Genomic DNA, 19723 nt, shown 5'->3' with positions numbered 1-19723 from the left:
GCTCGAGACCCCAAACCTTCTCTGGTTTTGGCTCTTGAGGAAGAACAGACTGCCATTCCTCCACAGACATTCAGAAACATCACTGAAAGTGTCTCCAACAGAATTCTAGGTGTCCTAAAGTCGAATTATGGACACACATCATATTAAAGTATATTATTAAGTGTCTGGATACTTGTCATCAGGTAATATATTATATTTAGTTTAGCGTTATTTGCTAAAGCATGTGGAGAGGTAGCGTCTCTTGCGAATGTTAATCAGGACACTTAGTAATCAGTTAGCTCGGTAGTACGCTATCTGCTAGCAAATATTCTGAGACCTGTCGATTCATGAAAGGCAATATTTAATATTGGACGGAAACTGTTAAGTTATTTATTTTTTATTTTTCTGCTTGGTAGCCGAGAATGTGGAACCACGCAAATGTTATTAGTTTAATTTTTTAGACACACATCATGTAATTCTATAACTACAGAAATCCTCCAATAGGTACTGAATGACTGCAACACATGAGAAACGTATTCGTATTTCCTACCTATATCTGTTCTTTAGTTTCCTGCTCTACATCGGGATACGTTGTAGAAATAAGGACCTGATTGTGCTACGACGTAAACTTCGAGGCGTGGCTCCTGTCTAGAGCCTGTGTATCGGCAGAATGACTCATGCGTGCGCAGTGACAGATGGTCTCAAGCGGGTTCAGTCAAGTATATAGTTCTAATTTTCATCTGCTAGAGGACAGTAGTGCACAGAGACATTGAAGAAGCAGGCCAAGAGAATGTTTTTGTGAACTGTTCCCTTTATATCTTGAAGGTTTTTATGGTTATTTATGATTTTACAGTTTTATATATGCTTTCAGTAGTGTGAATGATGCGTGAATGTGATCTAAAGTAAATATGTAGATCGTTGTTCTACTGCTGAAAGCAGTACGAACTAGAGTGAGAAAGCTTTAAGACAGTGTGAATGCAGACGACGGGGAATTTTGTATCATAACATGTGAAGTAAGATTATGGTAAAAGGAAAGCTAATTCGAGTGCAGATGAAAGTAGTTACTAACGTAGAGTATAAACAAAATATCAGTATGTTAATTATTTATTTCGGGAAGAAGTACATTTCGAATGTGTATTATTTGTTGGTAGGTTAGTCATGAAAAGTGCGACTAACGCTGGAGAATAATGTTTTCCTATTGGCCTGAATGAAATCTGACCTATCAGAATGGAGTATTCTTACCGCGTCTTTTCCCTTGGACATATAGAATGTTTACAGCAGTCTAAAGGAGTCGGAGCCCAGCCTTTCAGTGGTACGGTCGTGTGTTGTATGAGGTCCGAAGGAAGGTATTTGCTAGTATTAGTTGTGCTACGTGCCTCAAAAGTGTTTTAGAGTGAAGGCATATTTATTCCGGTGTTTATTTTAGAATGTAAGAATTTTTTAAGTTATTTTGTGTATGAGAAAGGACAGTACTTCCGCGTGGAAGTCTTGATCAGATCGATGACTAAAAACTTGAGTGCATTAGGCACCGATAAACTTAATAGTATGGCGAGCATTTTCATTTAAGAACAATCCGTGCTTAGTTGTGATTTCGGGAAATACGTCACCATAAACTTTCTAACGTGAATGAAAGGGTTTGTGCATGACTGTGTTAAGATTAGCACGGGTTTGGCAGTGAACGTGTACATTATCAAGGATCAGAATACATCGAAGTTTTGCCAATATTTCCATCTATAATTAAAAATTAAGACCTTTTCCCGATTCTGAATAGTTACGTTGTATCCAGCCTTGTGCGAATTGCAGTACGGTAGGTTTTTGTTCGGCTTTCAAAAAAAAATGGTTCAAATGGCTCTGAGCACTATGGGACTCAACTGCTGTGGTCATCAGTCCCCTAGAACTTAGAACTACTTAAACCTAACTAACCTAAGGACATCACATACACCCATGCCCGAGGCAGGATTCGAACCTGCGACCGTAGCAGCTGCGCGGCTCCGGACTGGAGCGCCTAGAACCGCACGGCCACCGCGGCCGGCTGTTCGGCTTTCCTACCGGCGATCTACTGCAGCGATTTCACAGGTAGGTGCAGGTAATGGACGAAAGGAAACGTTACCCAATTCGTACGACTCTTCTGAAAAGTAAATGATGCAGACTTGTCGACTTTACTTTCACCAAACTTAAATAACATAAAACAGAATCTTCTGAAATGTGGTGCCACAGAGGAATACTAGATAGGATACCCAATCAGAAAGTAATGAAGCGAAATTCGTGGAAGAGAGACTTATGGCCTAACTTGACTAAAAGAAGTGATCCTTAATGAGGACTCATCCTGTGACATCAAAAAAATAATCAGTTACGTTACTGGAAAAACTACGAAGGGTAAAAACTGTAGGGGGAGTCCAAGGTTGTTGCCAACTTATAGCCAAGATTGTGGTGTATTTTCCTCCGTATGGAAGAATTTTAGATCCGCGCTCTGACACTTAACCAGCGAGACTCCTTGCCACACGAATATATTAATTAGTGTCCTTTGTTATCAATATTTATTTTTTCTTGGTGAACACCCGAACAAACCGTAATATCATTTACCGCAGTTTATTAAGTCACGCTTGATGTGAAACTTTCGCAAGTTCCATAACTATATGCACGTATTAATTATTCCTCGCTTAACAGATTCTTAGGAAGGCTGACGGTTAAACACTCAGCACTGCACTTGCAACACAAATTTACGAACCATCTGTTATCCACAATTCTCAGTATTAAAGGGAAGCTACGGTCGCAAGTTCGAATCCTGCCTCGGGCATGAATGTGTGTGATGTCCTTAAGTTAGTTAGATCTAAGCAGTTCTAAGTTCTAGGGGTCTGATGACCTCAGATATAAGTCCCATAGTGCTCAGAGTCATTTTGAACAATTAAAGAGAAGGAGCGCCAACGCTCATGCAGCGTAATTAATCCAATCCTCGACCAAGAACGTCCGTTTGAATCCTCTTACCATCACGCGCCCTCGCGGACCGCGCATAAGCAAACGCTTTAGCGGCTCAAAGAGTCGCCCATTAAACATGTACAACCAGCAATCACAGCCTCGCTAATCCCCTAACTGAAAACTACCGATACTAAAGACAGTGATTCCATATACTACAGATACCGGTAGTAAACTAAAATCGGCCCATCTGATAAAAACAAGTGTCCGTTTTAATCTGAATTAGTTTATTTGCTGCGAATCTTCGTCCAAATAGCAATTTTTTTCAATTTTGGTGACACCGTTTAACTTCTGCAAAACTTCATTCGACGAATGCGGAAGCACTTTGAAGAGAAGATCATATAGTTTCCCTGTGACGGCGTGTTTTCGTGATGGAAAGCACTCCCTTATTTGCAAGAATTGTGACTTTAAACCGGAGGGGTATCCTTCAATTTGTCCATGAAAGAAGGTTAATGCACCACGACGATGACTCTACCCTACTGAACGTATTGATTGACCACTAAGCAGTGGTAACCATGCCAGACACGGTGGCCGAGCGGTTCTAGGCGCTTCAGTCGGGAAACGCGTGACTGCTACGGTCGCAGGTTCGAATCCTGCCTTGGGCATGGATGTGTGTGATGTCCTTAGGTTAGTTAGGTTTAAGTAGTTCTAAGTTCCAGGGAACTGATGACCTCAGATGTTAAGACCCATAGTACTCAGAGCCATTTGAACCATTTTGAAACCACCGAAAACGATCGGCATGACTTTCCTTGCGCCATGAATGATTGCCTTTTATGATGCACTTCCATTGTTGTTACCCGTGTTTTGCCTGCTCTTACCTACGTGCAGTATAGTGAAGAATACATACGAATATTGCTTCTGTTTAGGTGTGCCTAATTCTCAGGCAAGGTTCATGTGACGCGTTTCCGATCGATGGTTTGCACACGTGGCGCCCATCGCTTCGTCCTACCCTAAATTTTGAGTAAATCTTGTTGAAAAGGATTACCTTCGAGTGACGTTTATTTCCCATTTGTTTTTAAACTGGAAAAAGATTGCAATTAATCACATACAAGGGACAGTCAAATGAAAATCGAACACCCACCTCAACAGGAATATGGAATTATTCCACTCAAAAGTAAAACAATCCTGTCAGAGGAGCATTATATCAGACAATGAAAATACTGATACAGTTGTAAGGTTCTTTTATCTAGGAAACGACCAGTTTCGGCCTCTTATATGACCATCTTCAGGTGTCTTAACTTGGTGCTGTGACTTCGAGAGCCTCGGTGGACGACTACAAGACGAAGTGTGCTACCAGTAAGCGCAGGGCATGGACTCCACGCCCTGAGCTCACTCGTAGCACACCGTGTGGTGTCACCGCCAGACACCACACTTGCTAGGTGGTAGCTTTTAAATCGGCCGCGGTCCATTAGTATACGTCGGACCCGCGTGTCGCCACTGTCAGTGGTTGCAGACCGAGCGCCACCACACGGCAGGTCTAGAGAGACTTACTAGCACTCGCCCCAGTTATACAGCCGACTTAGCCAGAGATGGATCACTGACAACTACGCTCTCATTTGCCGAGACGATAGTTAGCATAGCCTTCAGCTACGTCATTTGCTACGACCTAGCAAGGCGCCATAGCATTTGATATTGACATTATAACATGTACCGTCAAGAGCGATGTACACCAATTGTGGATTGAAGTTAAGTATTATATCAACTACGTACTTTATTTGCTACTATTAATTCCCTTAACTGTTCCAGACCTCGCGCCAGTCTGCGTGAGTTTAAAAGCGTGCATTTCGGCCTCCTCTAGCAACACAGTGTTGGCTCTTCTGCCAACACTTCACACCGCGTCTTGTTCTCGTCCACCTCGGTGCTCGTAGTCAGAGCACCAAATTACGACACCTGACGATGGCCATATAAGAGGCCGAAACCGGTCGTTTCGTAAATAAAAAAAACCCCTACAACTGTATTTTCAATCTGTGGCCATTCAAAATCAATCGCCACATGCGTTGAGACATTTAAGCCATTGGCAGACGAGACGATCAATTCCTTTTTCATAGCACGCGATCTCTCGCCGACGGATCCACAACAGCACCCACTCTCGCACTTCCTCGTCCGGTTGAAACCGACCTCTACGCTTATCTTTCTTCAGGTTGCCAAAGATATGAAAATAACACGGTGAAAGATCCAGGCTGTACGGAGGGTGTTGCGGTGTTTCCCAACCAAGTAGCTGAAGCTTTTTCTTCGTCCGATTGGCAGCGTGGGAGCGGGCCTTATCCTGACCTCCTTCGCCAGCTGCGTCGACTGCAGGGAGGTTCTGTGCTCGTGAGTTCCTCGAGCGTGGAACCACAGTCCATTCACAGCGCTATGGAAACACTTTTCAAAAGCTGCGACTCATCACAAAGTCGAAGTGCGCAGGAATGCTGTAGGACGGAATCATTCTCTTGTATGATAACGGCACCGCCGACACAGTCTACTGGACGAAGGATACTCTTCAGTGATTTCGTTGGGAAACATTGCAACACCCTCTATACAGCCCGGATCACTGAGCTTGTGGTTTCCATATCTTTGGCGACCTGTAGAAAGATAATGTGTGGACGTCGATTTCAGTCGGATGAGGTAGCGCAAGGGTGAGTGCGGTTGTGGATTCGTCACCGCTTTTTACGAAACCAGACTGATCGTTTCGACTGCCAGTGAGATAAATGTCTTAAAGCATGTGGTGATCACTTTTCAATGAAACCATTCCGTGGTCCCGATGTGGCGGATGCTCAGTTTCCATTTGGCTGCTCCTTCGTAATTTGTATATAGTCTAAATTATTCTAAGTATACTCTTATAAACTACATTCATTGTTTTGCTTTAGAGTGCACAGCTACGTAATGTCTGCGGCTGTTCAACGCTCGAACGCGTTACCTATAGCTGTTCGAGATAGAAACACGATTCTTTCAAATTTAGTTTGCAGCAGTGGAGTATATGTTTTATTGCTAGTCCTACTGTACGTAAATCTAACCGGAATTAGGAGGCATTTATAGCGAACGGTGAGTGTGGTGACATTAGTGGAATTCATGATATAAGTATTGGTTTGCCTTTTATCTTTCCGTTTAATATGCCCTTTCCTATGATGTTTAGAAGTTTTGGTTTCTGAGGGCAGACCGACAAGATCGCACCAATTTAGGAATTCTGTTCGGAAGTCCACATTTTAGTTTTGGTAGTCCACATCATTAAATGAATGGATTTTAAAAACGATTTTCTTCCCCTCGTATCATATTCTGCATTTCTGATGCGTTTGTTGAACTATGTTAGCTCATACAACCACTATTTGTTTACGTAGTTTCTCTCCATTAGAGGATACACTTTTTCTATGAATTAATCCTTTGTCTTTACTAAGATGCCGTGGTGAAACCCAATGCTTCCGAATTTTTTATGTGAAAACGCTCACAGCTGTTTTAAACAAAACAAAAGTTATTAACGATCTACATCTTTATTCTTCATGTCTATATATTTATTTATCAACAATCAAATTGGTGACGAACGCATATCACTCAACGAGAGACTAGTTTGTTCATAGCGTCACAGGTTGACTTTGTTGACGGAGCTACAACCTCGCCTCGGCTTGAACCGTTTCATCACTATCAAAATGAAGTCGTAGCAGGTGTTCTTTAAGTTTTGGAACAGATGAAAATCGGTTGGAGCCAAGTCGGAAGAGGGTAATCGATGACAGTGAGGGCAAGGCGTCGTCGGATTGTTGCAGATGACGCTGCACTCATGTATGATTTGGCTCAAATGGTTCATATGCCTCTGAGCACTATGGGACTTAACATCTGAGGTCATTAGTCCCCTATAACTTAGAACTACTTAAACCTAACTAACCTAAGGACATCACACACATCCATGCCCGAGGCAGGATTCAAACCTGCGACCGTAGCAGCAGCGCGGTTCGGACTGAAGCGCCTAGAACCGCTCTACCACAGCGGCCGGCTATGATCTGGCACTGTCACGCTGAAAGAGAGGGCGCTAAATGTGTGGACGAAATTTTCGAATCCGAATCCCGATTACAGCACGTTGTTCCTTTCGCACCGATATCGTTACGTTAAACCGTCGTCAAACAGGCCGTTCATTCGATTGTCAACGTTGAGGGTGCCGGTTTCCGATGTCATAGTGTGGAAAAGGCGTCTTGGGAAGTAATTCCGAACTTTTGGACCAATAACTGGAAGGTGAGATATTTTTAACGTGCATCTAAACGTAGACCAGTGAAATGGAAGAACGGCACCTGCGTCACATCAGGCCATGTCCCTACAGTACAGAGTCGCGAGACGCCATACTGGCTTTCATCTGAAGCCCATATTGAAACACGTATGTTGTGTGGCGGCGATGGCGAGGCATTGCAGAGTCTTTGACCAGAGAGCCTTTTATCGTAGTTAGTCTGCGCTTGACCGCGCGAGTGTTGCGAGCAGTACGCTAGTAGTCGTCATGCAGAGCAGTACGCGAGTAGCAGTAGGCCAGTGCACTCAGTCGGTAGCAGTAGCTCAGTTCAGTTGCGTGCAGTATGTCGGTAATAGCAGTCGAGTGCTGTTGTGTGTGTGAGGAGTCGGCGAGCGTCGACATGGCATTCTGGTCAAGAGGCTGAATGAGGTATATTGTTAATGTAGGTAATCATCAGATAATGTAAAGTTTATTTATTGTAATTAAATTCCAACAAGTGCCCCAATAATAATTTTGATTTCAAAGCAATTTTTACAACAAAAAAAATTATTTAATTGAACTAACGATTTCGTTCCACTTCCCTTAAAGGAAAGTTTCAGTCAAATTTCAAAAAAATAAGAAAAAATATATTATTTGCAATGCAGTTCCTCCAAGCCGTGCGCAACAATAAGAGCAGAAATTTGACAAGCGGTTTCAATGAGGTAAGAATTTAATTCTGATTGTTTTGCACAGGGCCAAAGACAGATATTTCGGTTTAATTGAATTATCATTATCACTGAGATTTTCTTATCACTGAATTGACTTTAATTTTTTTTATGAGGAACTTATACTTGGGTCAGATTGCGATTCTCACTTTTATTGTCATTAAATTTAATTGCTAGGGACGATATTGCTTCTTTGGCTCCATTTCTAAATAATATTGTCATTCTTTTAAAATTTTTGTGGGGAGGTTAAAGGCGCTGCAGTCTGGAACCGCAAGACCGCTACGGTCGCAGGTTCGAATCCTGCCTCGGTCATGGATGTTTGTGATGTCCTTAGGTTAGTTAGGTTTAACTAGTTCTAAGTTCTAGGGGACTAATGACCTCAGCAGTTGAGTCCCATAGTGCTCAGAGCCATTTTTTTTGTGGGGAGGTTACACTTGGCGACACCCAGTCCAGGATCGAATTTCGTTGAGAATCTTTTGAAAAACAGTCAGATATCTGCTCTTATTTGCTTAGATATAATTAGGATTTGGCGCTACGCTTTTACTAATCTTGTGACTCTTTCTACAGGTCAACGGCAATTCGTTGCTCTGTTGTATTTGTGTGTTGCTTTTGCATTGTGCTTATTTGTTTTGTGAATAATTGTGACTATTGTAAAAATGCCGCGAAAGACTGTGAATAGTGTATCGCGAGGTATTACGAACGAAATTACCGGCTCAAACGACTTTACCGATAGGACATGTGACACGCAGTGTAATGATGACAATCCTGCGTTCACTAACAATCAGTGCATTACAACCACTAATGATGACTTTTATCTTAATGATGAACAAACGAACTCAATTGTCTCTTCTGTTAATTTGACGACAATTGATGACGCGGGACGCTCTATTGTAATGAGCGCTGCCGAGCCTAACACAACCGGTTTGGAAAATTCAAGTAACGTACCGTCAAATTTTTCGAATGAAAATGGACAGTGTTCTGAAAGTACGGCGGATCCATGTAATTCAGAAATAATGACCGACAGTGTACATTCGACTGACAAACCTTTTTGTAAATCTCAAAATAACCAAATGGTTACAGAAAGCGAAACAATTCCAGATCCACCATTAAACAGCACGGAGAATAGAAATGCTAATTTTGTGTCGGATCCACTTAAGGCATTGTTGCTACAAATTCTTGAATCAAACAAACAGCAAAGTGAGAAAATAGACAACAATTTCAAACAACAGAGCGAAAAACAAGACAAACTTAGTGAACAGCTCAAACAACTTAGCGAAACAATTGATAAAACTTTCGAACTCATAAGCGAAAAACAAGACGACCTTAAAGAACAGAACAAACAAGTTAGTGAGCAGATTACAGCTGTTACCGTGCAATGTCAGGACAATAAAGAACAATTACGTGAGGATACTAAGACTTGTGCTAATAACAGTAATGAAGAAGTTGGCACTGTTGCACAAGAATTAAACAGTACACGTGTAGGCACAACAGAATCACATAAAGACGAGATTAATGCAGTCACTGAAAAATGTTCAGCAAACGCAACACAGATACACGAAATTAATGCAGTCACCGAACAATGCCTTAAAAACGCAGTACAGATTCGCGACGAAGTTAATGTAGAGTCAGTGGAAGTTTCACACATTCCGAATACGGAAGTTGACGAGAAATTTGCTCGACAGATCAACCAAATTGACGAAAGTGTTACAGTAACAGAGTTGAAAACTATTTCAGTCACCAATACGTCACAGAATCCGCTACTTTGCGAAGATTTGTCAGACTTACGCAGCGCGTATAATGTGAGCAATTTACAGAGACTACGAGACGTAAAATCCGAAAAGCCACGCGACTTAAAATATGAAAAGCTACGCAACTTGAAGTACGAAACTACACAGACAAACAGATTCACACACAAACCCGAACGTGTTCTCAAATTCAGTGACGAGAGCGTTGACAATAGGCAATTTGTATTTGTAAGAAAATGTAAAGAATTTAATAATGACAGAACACAGGTACACGCTTTGAGCTGTATACGACAATTTGTTTTTGTACTTTCACCGCTATTGCCTGTAATGCAGAAGCTAGCTTTGAACCAGATGCGACAATTTATTTTTGTATTTACAACAGCATTGCCTATAATGCAGAAATTGGAATTAACAAGAATACAACAATTTGCCTTTGGAATTTTACCGCCATTGCCTGCAACGCAAAAGCTAAAATTAATTTGCAGTGCGTAATTGACCTCAGGGGATTCATTACGCTTTAATGAATATGTGCCGTAGCGAGCATAGGGCCCCGAGCTGTAGTAGTGCTGTTTCATCTTTAGTTTTCTGCACTGCTGCCTTCTCTTCTACTATCCTTTATATCTATCAAAATAGCTCTTTAACTATTGCTCTATGTAGAATTAAGAAAAATGACAAAGAAAACCCGATGTGACAAAATTTTTACCGAATGTGACAATTTTCATTAGGCACTCCAGAACCACGAGAACTTAAATAACAGATAAAAATCGTAATCATCAGTATGTGTAAAATTATCAGCAATATCAAACCACATTTTGGTAACAATAGATGTTTTTCGCTACAATAGCATAAAAGTCAACCGCTTAGCATACCTAACCAACAATGTAGTCTACAAGGTCAACCAAACTTTAATGTTTCGCCGCGTGCACGTATAGTCCCAGCTCCAACAAATAGTAACGCATGGCAGCAAAGAAATAACTACGTACAGACAACACACCATTTCAATTCCTATCGCAATGCGCCGTATAGAAATTACTATCATGACAGACGTAAAAATAACGAGCACAATTTTCAGCGTACATTTAATAACAGTCGATCTTATGAGCAGCAACAACATCAGCAACAACATATTATGATGAATGAAAGAGACAATAGGTGTCATCTATCAACAACATATTATGATGAATGAAACAGACAATAGGTGTCATCTATAGCGTAACACGTCAGTAAGAAATAACAGAGCAGTTCAAATAGTGGATATGCCACAACATCCTCCCGTAAATAATAGCACGTACGACAGAATTTGACCAGACACAGTACAGATTGCATATTCCAGTAACGTAGGCACTACCTTTGACACGCAATATGTTGTTCACGAAAAAATAATTACTTTTGACGATATCAGAGACACTCTCTTGCAGGAAAGACCATTTGTTCAGAAAACTATTTCTCATCCTATCATCGAAATTAAAATTGGTTCATCGAAATTTTCAGCAGTAATTGATTCCGGATCACCTATATCAGTAATAAATGAGGAGACTTTCAACGAGTGCAACAAAGAGAATACGTATCCTACATTACCTTTAGGCAAAACAAAAGTGAAAGGAGCAGTATCGAGTAAAGGTGTAGACGTTAAATTACAGACGCATTTATCATTTTTGTATCGCAGGTCACACATTTCACTCAAATTTTTGGATAGTTCCTTTATTGACGACAGGCGTAATTTTAGGTACGAATTTTCTGGTACAACACGACGCAGTCATTGATTTTCAGAATTCTTATTTAATGTTGAAGGATGAAAATATACAATTTGCTTTAGAATTTCAGCACTCACTATCTGCGGAAGAACAAACAATTAACCGCACAGAGGTCATTTCCGCAACACGCAACATAGACTGTAATTCTGCATTGTTCACGGATACATACGTACACAACTATAATACTCCAGACGAAACTGACTACGACGTAATGCAGATGATTTCCGATAAGGTTAAACAAAGCAGTGCAAATACAGACGACGAACGCACGCAACTACGCAAAATTCTTTTACAGCAAGCTATATGGACACGCATGTTACGAGCCAGAAACATTTCTCCGATCTATATATCCAAGTACCATGCTTCTTCGAACCCCTGTGAACGATTAATGAAAGAAATTGATAAGCTGTGCCGAATATACTGCCACAAAAGACATATTGATTGGGATACACACATACTCTCATTCCAAGATGCAATTAATTCCATTCCAAATGAATCCACTATGATATCTCCGTCTGTTATATTGAAAAACGTTGAACCACCAAACAAAATTAAAGAATTAGTAAACTTCCCCAAATGTCGTCGACTAAGACACCACGAAATAATTGACATTGCGCTGAACAACATCAAACGTGCCGCAGAGCGCCGGAGAAGACAGCAAAAACAGGTTTGTAGACGCCGAGACTTTCACGTTGGACAGAAGATATTAGTGCGTACACACTATTTATCCAGCAAATTAAAAGGTAAGTGCAGTAAATTTGAACTTCTATACGCAGGTCCATATCGGATTCGCAGCATCCCTCACCCCAATGTTGTACACGTCGAAACTTTGAGAACCAGAAAATCGAAAGGCAATCACCATATCTTAAACATTAAACCGTTTATTGAATGAAACCACTTTATGATTCAACACACTATGATGCTATTCACTAATGCAATTATATTCACATGACTAATTACTGATGATTATCGTATTTTTTCTTGGCAAGTGCCCGGCAAGGTAAGGTTAGCAGGTCGCTCTTCTTGTCGTTACACATCAGACCGTGCATATTTTTCCAGACGAACTTACGTATTTTATGAATAATTATGCAATTGTATGTAATGACTTAGTAATTTTATCAAATTCTCTCTCCATTAAAGTCTTTAATTCTCGCCTCTATTAACTACACTACATACAAGCTGAACACAACGAACGTCACATTTTGTCTTTTTATGTATGATTGTATTCCAGTTTTGTTTGTATGCACTGTGAAATAGTTAAGATATAACACACACCAGTTGACTTTGACATTTTTCCCTTATGACATCTCAACATCGTGACTGTTTTACATTTTTCTTTTTGCTGCTGCATTGTATTAATCTGTGTACATTTTTGCATCTGAACACTGTCAATGTCTTTGACATATTACGTTTTCTGTCACGTTATGCTGTATGGTTAATTATGTTACCATAAACCAGTCATTATTTAGTGGGTATATGATTTAAATGTAAGACATTAATCTCTGTTCATCAATTTCAGAAAGGAATGATGCGTGTAAGAAATAAATTCAACAGAAATGGGAATTTCACCTACGGAATAAACGAAAGAAGATGCAATAACTTTATGAGGAAGAGTAAATGGATCAGGATTAACAAACATTAACAAGAATATACTATACTCATCGTAGAATAGCAGTCTTAACTAATTTTTTCTTTCAGAATACAAGGTGATTGATGCAGGCTGTCAGACAGAACTACACATCTTAGTTTTAGTGATGAAATATGCTAGAGATAAGGAATAGTTGTATAATGAGTAATGAAGTGATTTTTTGCAGATGATAATGAATGCTGATGAATAATGATGAAGAATATGCTGTTATGAATAATGAAGTTTTTCTTTACAGGTGATGATAATAATGAAGTTTTGATGATATGGATAATGAAGTTTTCTTTACAGATGAGGATAATGTTGAAGTTATATTTAGGCTATGTAGTTATTTAAGTATTTGTTGCAGTTTGTTTTGACAGCAGGTGTTATATTGCATAGTAGGATAACGGAAAGTTTTGGAAAGGACAGCTATGGAACACATTTTTATACACATTTCACTATCTGTTAATTCGAAGTTCACTACTTTTCAGCATAGTGTGCGTTTCTTCTTTCACGTCAATAGTCCATTTTGTATTTTTTTTCCAGGAGAAGTTTTTCATGATACTTACTAAACCTGTTACTTATTATACCTGTTCTAGTACTTGCATTGTTTTAACCCATTTGTGTTTATCATTTATAAATGTGATCACATATACTGCCTTGTTACATAACCTTGCTACACCTGACTCATGACGAATGATGTTACCTATCCTCATTTCCAGCAATAGGTCAAAAGCAAATAGTGTTATGCCTCAGCAATTAATTATCGATCCCAACGCAATGCATTGCTAACAAAAAAATGTATTACCAGTCCCAAATAGTGATACCAGTTTGAGAAAGTTCTGAGTAATGCTGATTAGCTCTGAATAGTATGTCACTTGAGTAATGACTTCTTAATGAGACAAAAAAATATATATAAAATAATGCTTTGTAACTGGCCAAGGACTGCCACTGTTTATTGTAATGAGACTACTTATAATGCCCATGATTATTAATGCTATGACTGTAATTAACTGATTTTTAATAATGACTTCGTAATGATCTGAATAATACTGAATGATGAACTATGTTTTCATTCTATTCAATACTTGCTGGCCACTGAGTGAGAATAATTAATGTCACTCAACGAATTGTTATTAATTATGCCATTAATTAGCTCTTGTTTTCAATGTTGATACTTTGTAACTGGAAAAGAATGTGATTGTTTAATAATGCTTTGTAATTAGGAAGAAGCTAATGATTCTTACTATATTGAAATGACAAATGATTAATTAACTATGCCATACTTTGTAATTGGAAAAGAATGTGATTGTTTAATAATGCTTTGTAATTAGGAGAAGGCTAATGATTCTTACCATATTGAAATGAGAAATGATTAATTATGCTTTGTAACTGGAAAAGAATGCAATTGTTTCATAATTCTTTGTAATGAGGAAAAGGCTAATGATTCTTACTATTGGAATGACAAATGATTAATTAATTATGCTATGCTTTGTAATTGGAAACGAAAATGCTTTGTAATTAGGAGAAGGGTAATGATTCTTACTATATATTGAAATGACAAATAATTAATTAACTATTCCATACTTTGTAACTGGAAAAGAATGCGATTGTTTCATAATGCTTCGTAATTAGGAGAAGGCTAATGATTAATACTACTATTGGAATGACAAATGATTAATTAACTATGCTATACTTTGTAACTGGAAAAGAATGCGATTATTTAATAATGCTTTGTAACTAGGAAAAGAAGGCTACTGATTCTATGTAAAACAATTAATGAACATTTTTCTGTAATACTACATACTTGGTACAGAAATGTTCAATAACTGGGCTATGAATGCCGCAAACTACTAATGTCCTTTACCTTATGAGCTAACTACCCTGAATTACTGCAATGTCCATTTGTCCTGTCTATCCTAGTGATCATGGAGCACTATATTTGGTTTTGCACTAATTCTACGTTGGTGTGCCTTGTAAGAGTGTGGTGTTGACACGACATGCTGTCCACCACCGTGAGCGATGAAGACGTTATTATGGTCCCACTGTTTGGTGTACCTAATGTACTGCCAAAATGAAAACATGGAACATTACTACGACAGTTCAGTGTCTTGGCTACACTGATAAATTCTGATGGGAAAAGAACTTCAAATTGTGTCACTTGGTGTTGTACTTCTGTAGAAAGATATGGACTTTCAGAACAGCTGTGTGCAATCTAAAGTGCTACAACCATGATGCAATCCTTCCCTTTCCTATCCTAATTCTTGTCACATAGCGAAAATCATTTTTTTGCTAACATCATTTATGTTCATGGGCTATACCTTTTTTTCGATTCGCTGAACTCCAGTGCGAGTACACTTATGTCACTGGTCGACATGATTTTTTTGCCATTATGTTTATTTGTTGTGAAAATGCTAAAGACATTTTTTCGATTTGTTCTGAAGTACAGTATATGTGCACTCTTGTCTTTTATATTGTATATACATTTTATTTTAATGATATGTTCTGAACTACAGTGCATGTGCACTTATGTTAGGTGTTAATATGTTTTCTACTGAACTTTAGTGCCTGTGCACTTTTCTCATATTTCAATATGATTTGTACTCATTCTGTATGTTCAATACTTCAGTGTGTATGCACTTATGTCATTTGTTACTCATTGTATATACATTTCATCATTTACTGATATGTTCTCAACTGCAGTGCATGTGCACTCATGTCTCTTGTCATCATGATTTTTTTTTTTCCATTCTGTTTATGCTAAAGAATTTTTTCAGTGCGTGTGCACTTTGTTACCTGTTAAATAATTTGTATATATAGTTTTCTGATTTGCTACTATGTTTTGTACTCATATCTTGTCTCTGTCTGAAATGTTTTGTACTCGGTGCATGTGCACAACATTTAATTAATGTATTTAAATATTCTGTAAATTCTAGAAGTTTATTAATTAAAGAAAAATTTTGCCGCCCTTGGCAAGTCCAAATGACTCACCATCGCTGCCAAATTTTTGCCCCCCCAGTGGAGGGTTGTGAAACACGTATGTTGTGTGGCGGCGATGGCGAGGCATTGCAGAGTCTTAGACCAGAGAGCCTTTTATCGTAGTTAGTCTGCGCTTGACCGCGCGAGTGTTGCGAGCAGTACGCTAGTAGTCGTCATGCAGAGCAGTACGCGAGTAGCAGTAGGCCAGTGCACTCAGTCGGTAGCAGTAGCTCAGTTCAGTTGCGTGCAGTATGTCGGTAATAGCAGTCGAGTGCTGTTGTGTGTGTGAGGAGTCGGCGAGCGTCGACATGGCATTCTGGTCAAGAGGCTGAATGAGGTATATTGTTAATGTAGGTAATCATCAGATAATGTAAAGTTTATTTATTGTAATTAATTTCCAACAAGTGCCCCAATAATAATTTTGATTTCAAAGCAATTTTTACAAAAAAAAAATTATTTAATTGAACTAACGATTTCGTTCCACTTCCCTTAAAGAAAAGGTTCAGTCAAATTTCAAAAAAATAAGAAAAAATATATTATTTGCAATGCAGTTCCTCCAAGCCGTGCGCAACAATAAGAGCAGAAATTTGACAAGCAGTTTCAATGAGGTAAGAATTTAATTCTGATTGTTTTGCACAGGGCCAAAGACCGATATTTCGGTTTAATTGAATTATCATTATCACTGAGATTTTCTTATCACTGAATTGACTTTCATTTTTTTTGTGAGGAACTTATACTTGGGTCAGATTGCTAATTTTTGTTTAATTGTCATTGTCAGTAGATTTCATTGCGGGAGGTTACTCTTGGCTCCCATTTATTATTATATTTCTGTCTTTTAAAATTTCGGTGGAGAGGTTACACTTAGCGCAATGTCCATTAGTATTTCTATATAATATTGTCATTAAAATTTTTGTGGGGAGGTTACAATATGTATATACATTCCATTTCTAAGCACCATAATATTAAGAATCTCTCGAAAACCCGTCGGTAAGTATATGATTTGTTCTAAAAAAAAATTATGGGAACCGTCATACTGGTGGTTAAAAAATTTTTGTAACTAGCTTAATATGAACGTATGGCGTTTCAAGGCAACGGAACATTGAAGATTCATCCGAAACGTATTGTTCGTGGTACAGTTTGTTCTAATTAAGTGCCGGTTAATAACATATCTGCGACTGTAGCTTTCTGGAGACGGTAAGGTGCAAAGTACGGGCGCGCCACACTGCCCGGTACAGCGTACTGTGTATGGAACGAGAGATGTAAAATAATGGACTATTTGTTGTTCGTTCATATCTCACTGGATGTAAATATTTTTTTACTAATAGGTTATGATACTTGCTTATTAGTTTAATAGGATTATATTCTATAATATTCGTTGTTACCTGCGCGCTTTCTGGGGTGTGAGCTTGTTCGGATTGCACTATTTGTAGTAGGATATTTTGCACTTTTTTCTTCAAGTCTTCTACTTCACATATTGTAAAAATTCTACTACCAAGGAGGAATAGTGCTCCAGTAAGAATCATCTAAAGATTTTACCAAAAAGTGAGAATGATGAAACAATTTTTATCTTATGTGGAAAACTATTGTAAATTTGTATCGCACCGTTTGTAACGGAATCTTTATAAGCCGTTGCTTTCATTGACTGAGAACAGTACATTTCTTTTTTAATTACAACATGTTGATGGATATTATAGTTTTTATTTGTGCATGCTGAAGACAGAAAAACATGACTAGCATACGGACAAGGGAGGAAATGCGCCTCTTAATGGAGCCAGCGTAGGAATCTTAGGCCCGTCTATTTCGTAAACAGTGTGATGAGCCAGATACAGGCAACAAGTGCCGCTAGAGCGCGCTCCGATCGCGTACTCACATTGAGGCACATGTATCATATCCAGAGGTGTACAAATTCCCCTTGCAGCCTGCCTGCCCCTAGCACCTCTGCAACCATTTGTAACGCCGGAAATGCATATCATCCTATTTTCATCTATTGTACTATTATTTTTTTCCTTGTTTTGTTACCTCAAGATATGATATTTCTGTCTCTTTATGTATTGTAATTGTTTTACTGCTTGTATATATATATATATATATTTATGCATTTATGTCGATGTATAATTGGTTTGTTTCGTAAATTTCATTTGTATTTTTACGCTGGGTCTTGCCTAGGGAAAACTGCTATCGAACGATTACATCGATAGGTCGTGTGAAGACTCAAAGTGTGTAGGATCTTTGGTAGTGTTAACTCTGCCGCGTGGAGCGCGGGCAGAACAGTGAGAGTCTGGCGGGAGTAGCGAGTGGAGCAGGTGTTGTGTGACGCTCCCGCGAGTTGCCGCGCTTTCGGGGTTTGGCAGCATGTAATTGCGCTCGACTCGCGATGATAGTTTCTGACGTGGTGTCGCGGACGGGAAGCATTAGCTGGCGCACATCAAGAGCCCGTTTCGCCTGGTGACCGTGTCGAGAAGAAGGCGCGCCAACATCCAGCTTCTGCAACAGCGACGGCCGACAATGAGTGACTGTCGCCACCTCCTCGATCGACGGCTTCAAACCTTCAATCAACCAACAAGGAAGACTAAAAGCACGTAAAGTTTCAGAACTGTATGGCAGACCTCAGCTTTTCAAATTGTTCCATTTGCCTCGCAAAATTACAGCAACTTAGCATGAACCTTTGTTGCTCATTGTCCCAATTGCATTGCCAAGCAGGGTCCCTTCCTTTTCCGAAATGAACCCGAGTGTCGTCGAAATTCAAACGCCAGCATTAAAATAATGTAATTAGATTTCACTGCTTTAATTTCAAAGTTCAGTAGCTGGCTACAATATTTAGGTTACACGAGCACAAATTTAGAGTGCGAGTTTTGTTAGCGTATTTTAGCTTACCTGTGACTGCAGCTCAGCTTGGTACGTACTAAGTTTTACTATTGTTAATAGTTCAGAATCATTTAATTCAAGTTCAAAGTAAAATCTCTTGTTTCTAAATTGCGTAGAGTCAAGTTGCTTTTGAAATGATTGTTGAGGTAGTCCAAGACTAACCGTATTTTACTGGATTTCGATGTGCTTCAGAAAGAAAGCTCACTATTAACCTCAGTCACTAAATTATCTTTCGATTTTCCGGTTTTATTAATTCTTTTGCTAAATTAAGTCAGAGTGTAGCGAAATTTATTACTTCTGACAAACTTTCAGTTTTCACACTACACGTGTCAACCTTCAGTTGCCACGCTTCTAGTGTTAATTATATGTGTAATAACCTTTCTTTTTCAGTTACTATAGTAATTGTCCTTAGGACTGGCGACCGTGATTTCCCCCAAATCTCAAATATCTAATTACCGCTAGTTAACTGTTAACGTAACGGCCGCACATTTACCTTCTTTATTAACTTTACCCCTTTTCAAAATTAATTTCCACCAGTTTCATTTGCATTTTTCCTTTCATTTAGATGTAACCCTTTCCTCCCTCTTTACCGATAGATTAACTTCGGTGACGATTGCTTTTCCCAAATTTCCATAGGTACACGCGGTTTAATTTTTCACTGTCATTAAGGACGATAAGTGAGGGGGGAGGTTACACGTGGCGACCTGGTGACAGGACAATCTTCAAATTTGAGGTTGTTCTGGACACGACTTTTGCATTGTGCAAATCTCGTAACAAAGTACTGGTTACGAAATGGTCGATACGTCAGCGAGAATATTCGTGTGAGGAATCCTAATTAGAGTTGAGATTTTGCATTTATATTGAAAATTATTAAAATGAGTGAAGGCAACAATTACCAAAATTTGGTA

This window comes from Schistocerca americana, chromosome 4, assembly GCF_021461395.2.
Source record: "Schistocerca americana isolate TAMUIC-IGC-003095 chromosome 4, iqSchAmer2.1, whole genome shotgun sequence".
In the NCBI taxonomy this organism is placed as follows: Eukaryota; Metazoa; Arthropoda; class Insecta; order Orthoptera; family Acrididae; genus Schistocerca; species Schistocerca americana.
Note: the sequence above shows the minus strand (reverse complement) of the source record.